The following is a 7,422-nucleotide window of genomic DNA, read 5'->3' as shown; positions in this document are numbered from 1 at the left end:
AAGGCTTAGATAGTGTGGACGACTTCGACTTTAAGATCCCCGAGACCGTAGCTGATGAACAAGATCTATAAAATAGAGAATTAAGGCAACAAAGTAAGTATTACTATGCTTAGTAAGTTTTAAGCATTTCAAACAATCAAAACGTATCATATAAAACGAACATTAAATATCACAAAACTCATATTCTAATTGTAATTCACTTGGTCGAATATACACAAGTACACTATTTATAAATCCTATTGGACGAATATGTATTTATGTATACACAAGAAAATTTCTAGCACATGTTCATTATCTACATGGTTTATACAATTACATTTTAGTCACATATTTTCCTATAATGACTTACAGTGACCGAATATGTCATTGTCTTATCCTCAAATACCGAATTCATCCACACACCTATATATATATATATATATATATATACATGGTTCTTTGATACTAATAAATCATTTTAAAATCAATTCACATATGAGCACATAATACGTACGTTAACATGTAAAGTATATATATTACTTACTCGACGATGGTTACCATGGACATTCAATATCGTAGTCTTACTTAACTTACTGGCCTCGGTCCTGTCAAGTATTAGAACTCGAAACACATTTATAACACAAGTCCACGGGTCTTTAACTCGGGTACCATTCTAGCACGTAGCCTGCGGACTTCAAGTCCGGATATATTTCCAGCACATAGCCTGTAGACTTTAAGTTCGGATATATTTCCAGCACATAGCCTGCAGACCTCATGTCCGGATATATTTCCAACACATAGCCTGTGGACCTCATGTCCGGATATATTCCCAGATATAGCCTGCGGACCTCATGTCCGAATATATTTCAAATACCATGCATACTTAGACATATTTTAACATATCTCATTCAACCTATCACTTTAGTAGTCATTTACTACATTCGGATATAAGCTCAATATGCACATCATCATTCACATTTCGGCTCAAGAGTTATACTTAATACCACACATTCATTTCACCATTCAAGCTTAATCCCAAAGTGACCATTATACTATAATGGTACACATACACTATTTATTATACAACTATAATCAAGAACAAACCAAAGATTGCAATTCACTTAATATACTCTTATAAAAGCGTCATCAATTTCATACTAAAAAACTACTCAAAACTTACCTCGGGTATAATTGAACAGCTTCACGGATAGGCTACTCGATTGCTTTCTCCTTCCTCTTATCTCGATTTAGTTCCTCTTTGCTTTGAGCTTTAAAATTAAACAATTGAATTTGTTTAATTACCTACTCAACTTTAATTCTTTAATAATCACATTTGATAATCATATAACTTCCATACATGTTAAGTTTTATAAAATGTACCATGACTCGATATCATGCCTATTATTTACACGAATTTATCTATATAATATATATATATATATGTATAACCGAATGTCTCTATGTCACAAGGTACTTACCTAAGGCATATATTTTTATATACCTATGTGTGACTAACACAATTTAATCAATTACTCATTTTATGCACAACCACGTATACACACATATATATAATCATAACATGCCTTAATATCTCATATACCACATTCGGCCCTAACCACTCAAACTTAGCTTTCATATACAAATTCCATTTCATGATCAAATGTAGCAAAATGTACATAGGTTTCACCTATGCTAAACAATGACTGAATATACATTTCGAAGAAATAACTTACTTAATACATAACTCACATTACCAAGTACATATAACCCTAATGACCTAATGTATATCACTCCAATTCCTATGACTTAGCCATTTACCCTTTTAGCCGAATATCCATAAAACATCTAGTTCACATACACAAACACAATCTCTTAAGGCTTATTATATTTTCAAGTACACATAAAATTTATATAGCCGAATATACATATATATTTAGCTCATCAAACCGATACTTAATCATATTTTCCCCTAACACAAATGTATTCGGCAATGACCACAACTATTTAACCAACTTTAAAAATAAACCACAACATTTTACATTCATCTTATTCCTTCCCCCCCCCTTTTGACCGAATGTACATATCAAATGAAAACTCAACTAAACAACAACATTTTTCTTTCCAAAATGCATATACACACATACGACAATTTCAATTCATACTTATTCAACCATCATTTAAGCTACTTAACATATAACTAACATTTTTCCAAAAACTTATCAAAATAATACCAATTTAGCACTTGCCGAAAGGACACTTGTTCATTGATTCATGAATTTAAACCATGGGTTAACTATGCTATGTATTTATCCATTTAATTTCATAATCAATTACAAATAAAAATTGCATTACATACCTTTAAATGGAGATAACCATGGCCGAATGCCTTGGCTTCTTCTTCACTATTTTTCTTTCCCAAATTCGGCAATCAAGAAAGAAAAATGAACATCTATTTTTTTTATCATATTTTATTGTTTTACTGATTAATTTATTTCAAAAATAAAGCCATTACTTATTATAATACTTAAATAAAACATATATTATACATCAACCATCATTTATGGCCGGCCACTAACAAAATTGGTCCATTTGACATGCAAATCCCTCATGTTAACATTTCATGCATTATTTGGCACTTTAAAATTTACCTATCACACTTTCAAGTTTTATCACATGAGTCTTATCTTATAAATTTCACATACAAATGACAAAATCAAAGCATGAAACTTTCACACATGCATTTACACATATAATAAACATAGAATTTAACAGTTAATTATTTTTATGACTCGGTTTTGTGGTCCCGAAACCACTTTTCGACTATGGTCAAATTAGGGTTGTCACAAAACTCGTCTAAAAATAGTTGTTGTAGGCGAATTCTACTAGCAACAAATATTTTTCCCAGCTACCCTGAAATTCAATAATGCAACATTGTAACATATCCTCAAGAATTTGAATCATCTGCTCAGACTGACCATCTGTCTGAGGGCAAAAAGCTGTACTAAAGCTTAACTTCGTACCCAAGTCTTCTTGTAATTTCTTCTAGAATCTCAAAGTGAACCTCGGGTCACTATCGAAAATAATCGACAGTGGTACCCCATGCAATCTTACAATCTCAGAAATGTACAAGTCGACCAATCTATCGAGGGAGTAATCTATCCTCACTGGAATAAAATGAGCCGACTTCGTCAACTTATCTACTACGACCCATACGATATCTTTCTTGTTCGGAGTCAATGGCAATGCTGTTACAAAATCCATAGTAACTCTGTCCCACTTCTATTCGGGGACTATTACAGGCTTTAGCAAACCTAAAAGTACTTGATGTTCAGCTTTAACTTCCTAACATACTAGGCATTTCGACACAAATTCAGAAATATCTCTTTTCATGCCATTCCACCAGTACATTTTCTTCAAATCATTGTACATCTTGGTACTTCTCGGGTGAATTAACAAACGACTGTTATGTGCTTCTTAAAATTTTTTTTGAATAAGTTCATTGTTTTTGGGTACACAAACCCTATCTCTGAACATCAAACATCCATCAGAACCAATCCAAAAATCTGATTCAATACCTGACTCACATTGAGTTCTTTTAGCTTGCAAGTCATTATCATTAGTTTGAGCATCATAGATTTCCTGAAGGAATGTCGGCCTAGCCTCTAGCTTAGCCAAGACTGAACCATCATCAAGCAATGCCAAACGAGCATCCATGGCCCTTAATGCAAACAAGGATTTTTTGCTCAACGCGTCAATGACCACATTCGCCTTTCCCGAGTGATAGTCAATAATCAGTTTGTAATCCTTGATTAACTCTAGCCACCTCCGCTGCCTCAAATTTAATTCTTTTTGAGTCATCAACTACTTCAAACTCTTGTGGTCAGTGAATATGCGGCAAGTCTCACCATATAAAAAATGCCTCTAAATTTTCAAAACAAAAACGATGGCGGCAAGTTCTAGGTCATGTGTAGGATAGTTCTTCTCATGTGGCTTCAAATTTTGTGAAGCATAGGATATTACCTTGCCATCTTGCATAAGTACACAATCCAGTCCATTTGAGGATGCGTCACTGTAGACTACAAATTCTTTTCCCGACTTAGGCAATACTAAAATAGGAGCTTCAGTTAACAGTGTCTTTAACTTCTCAAAACTTTGTTGACACTTTTTTGTCCATTCAAACTTAACGTTTTTCTGTAACAATCTCGTCATCGGAGTTGCTATCATGGAGAATCCTTTCAAAAATCTTCAATAGTAACCGGCTAAGCCCAAAAAGCTTCTATCCTCGGTTACATTTTTAGGTGCTTTCCATTCGACGATAGCAGAAACCTTACTTGGATTGACTCGGATGCCTTCACCCGAAACAATATGTCCTAAAAATCCAACTTCCTGAAGCCAAAACTCACTCTTGCTAAACTTAGCATACAACTGCTTTTCCTACAAAGTCTGCAACATAATTCTCAAGTGCTTTGCATGTTCTGACTCATCTTTGGAATAAATCAAGATGTCGTCAATGAACACAACGACAAACTTATCCAAATATGGTCGGAAGATCCTATTCATTAGATCCATGAATACGGCCAGTGCATTCGATAACCCAAACGGCTTGACGAGAAATTCATATGACCATTCCTCGTTCTGAAAGCTGTCTTAGGTACATCCGATTCTTTAACTCATAGCTGATAATAGCCAGACCTCAAGTCTATCTTAGAGAACACGGTGACTCCTCTCAACTGATCGAATAAATTGTCGATCCTTGGTAAAGGATACTTATTCTTGATAGTTACCTTATTCAGTTGGCGGTAATCTATACATAACCTCATCGAACCATCTTTCTTCCTTACAAATAGAATGGGAGCACCCCAAGGTGAAAAGCTCGGCCTTACAGAACCTTTAACCTTCAGCTCTTGCAATTGTGCTTTTAACTCTCTTAGTTCAGTTGGAGCTATCCTATACAGCGTAATTGAAATAGGAGCTGTCCTTGGCACCAGCTCAATACCAAATTCTATTTCCCTTTCAAGACGTAATCCGGGTAATTCTTCTAGAAATACATCTGGCTGGGTACTCACATACTATAGGCACATACTTAATCTTCAACTCTGTTTCCTTAGTGTTTAATACAATTGCAAGGTAGGCTTCATACCCTTTCCTCATATATCTCTAAGTAACCATTGCCATGATCACTACCAGAGGCGTACCCAACTCTCTTGAATCAACCCGTAGAATCTCACCATACTGGCATTTCAATTTAATATACTTACTATCACAATTTAAAATTACATCATGCAGTGCTAACCAATCCATACCAAGTATTAAATCAAATTCATCAAATGGTAACAACATAAGATTAGCCGAAAAACAATGACCCTGAATCGTCAAAGAACAATTCTTACAAACTTTATCAACCATGACTGTTCTGCCTAGTGGGTTCGACACTTAAATAATAAATTTCGTAGGCTCAATGAGTATGTTCATTCTAGATACCAAGCTCATGCAAATGTATGAATGCGTCGACCTTGGGTCAATTAAGGCAATAACACATGTATCAAAAAGAGAAAAGTACCCGTGATAACATCAGGAGCAGAGACTTCTTCTCGGGCACGTATCGCATACGTTCTTACCGGGGCTCGAGCCTCTAGTTTTACAGTGTCTTTAGCCGCAACTCAACTGCCACTGGCATTGTGACAGTCCTAATTTGACCCTAGTCAAAATATGGTTTCAGGACCACAAAACCGAGTCATAAAAATTTACTTTAATTTTTATTGCATATATTTAATGTGTGATAGTGTGTGTATGAAAATTTAATGTTTTAATTTAGTCTTAGGAATGTGAATTTTCTTGAAAGGACTTAGTTGAGAAACTTAGAAAAGATGATAGTTAAATTGTAAGGATCAAATAACAACAAGGTGAGAAAGCTTGGGTTTGCATGTCAAATTGCCCAAAATTCAAGTAGTGACCGGCCAAGCAATGATGCTTCTTCCGCTAAGTTTAATTTTATTGTAATTTTTTTTTATATTAGTTAATGGTTAAAATAAATTAAAGAAAGGAATTAATAGGAAAAAGATAAATAAAATAAGAAAGGGAGAGAAAGGATTCATCTTCTTCCTCTTGCAAATGCCGTAAGCTAGGGAAAGAAGGAGGAAATTTTCTAAGACATTCGGCCATCCTAAGGGGTTGATTAAGGTAGGACTCATGTTAATTTTATTAAATTTTTGTGAAAATCTAGTTAGTAGCCAATGTCTTATTATATCCCATATGTTAATTTTCTACCTAAATAGGTGACTAAATGGCATACGGTTAGAGGGAGGTAAATGCTAAGAGTATGGTGCTTTTGATGTTGTGAACGGAAATAGTAGAAAGGTGAAAGAAAATTAGGGTAGATATGTAGATATATGTGGATTTATATGATGTTATAAATAGATGTGAAGCTATGCTAGTTTAGGAAAAATTCGTCAAGTGTTCATGAGATGAAACTATGTGTGTAAATGAATTAAAAATGATATTATAATTGATATTGTATATTCAGCCATCTAATTAAGTACATAGGTGATGTTGAATTTAATTTTTGCACATTCGGCTATATAGGTATGCCCATTTGTGATATTACCTTTGATTATATATAATCGACTAAATGAGTGATGTTGGCTTATAAGTTGAGTTTGATTCATGATTATATATATATTTGAATGTAAACCTATTTGAGATAATGTTATGTTGAGAAGTGACGATGCATTCGGCCTCGAGGTAATAGATGAATATTTGTTGAAGTTTTAATGTCTTGAACAATTACGGTTGTAAAATGTAATGAAAATTATTAGACTATATATGTGAGAAATTAGCAAGGGTGGTTGCCATATATACAAATATATATGTGTTATATATGTATGTGTAATTATATTATTGATAGTAAGGTGATATTATATGGTTATTAGCCGAATAGCTCAAAAGCATAAGGTAGAAAGATAAAATTTTACCATGTGTTTCTTATGATATAAAATCACTAATATTTTGATATAAATATCTAGCAAGATGGTTAAACTAGTTAATTTATTTGATTAAGCTCAAGAACTTAAAGGAGAGGAATCAAGAAAGGGCAAAGCAAAGAACATCGAGTAGCCAAGTTGGAACCGTTTTACCCAACACAAGGTAAGTCCTTAAGCATTTTGTAAGGTTGATTAGTTTGTGCATAAATAATACTAGTGAATCATGAACGAATACCTGTTATTAGGTGTTCATTTGAAGCGATATATATATTATTAATGTGACCGTATATGCTATTTGAATTAAGTAAGTTGCCATATTATAATGAGTTAACATTGGCACTATGTGTGCGAAATTAAATGTCACTTTGTGTGCAGATTTTATATGCTATTTGAATTAAGTAAATTGCCTTATTATAATGAGTTAACATTGGCACTATGTGTGCGGAATTAAATGTCACTTTGT

This window comes from Gossypium arboreum, chromosome 1, assembly GCF_025698485.1.
Source record: "Gossypium arboreum isolate Shixiya-1 chromosome 1, ASM2569848v2, whole genome shotgun sequence".
NCBI classification, from domain to species: domain Eukaryota; kingdom Viridiplantae; phylum Streptophyta; class Magnoliopsida; order Malvales; family Malvaceae; genus Gossypium; species Gossypium arboreum.
The sequence above is the reverse complement of the archived record's forward strand: the minus strand, read 5'-3'. Positions refer to the sequence as shown.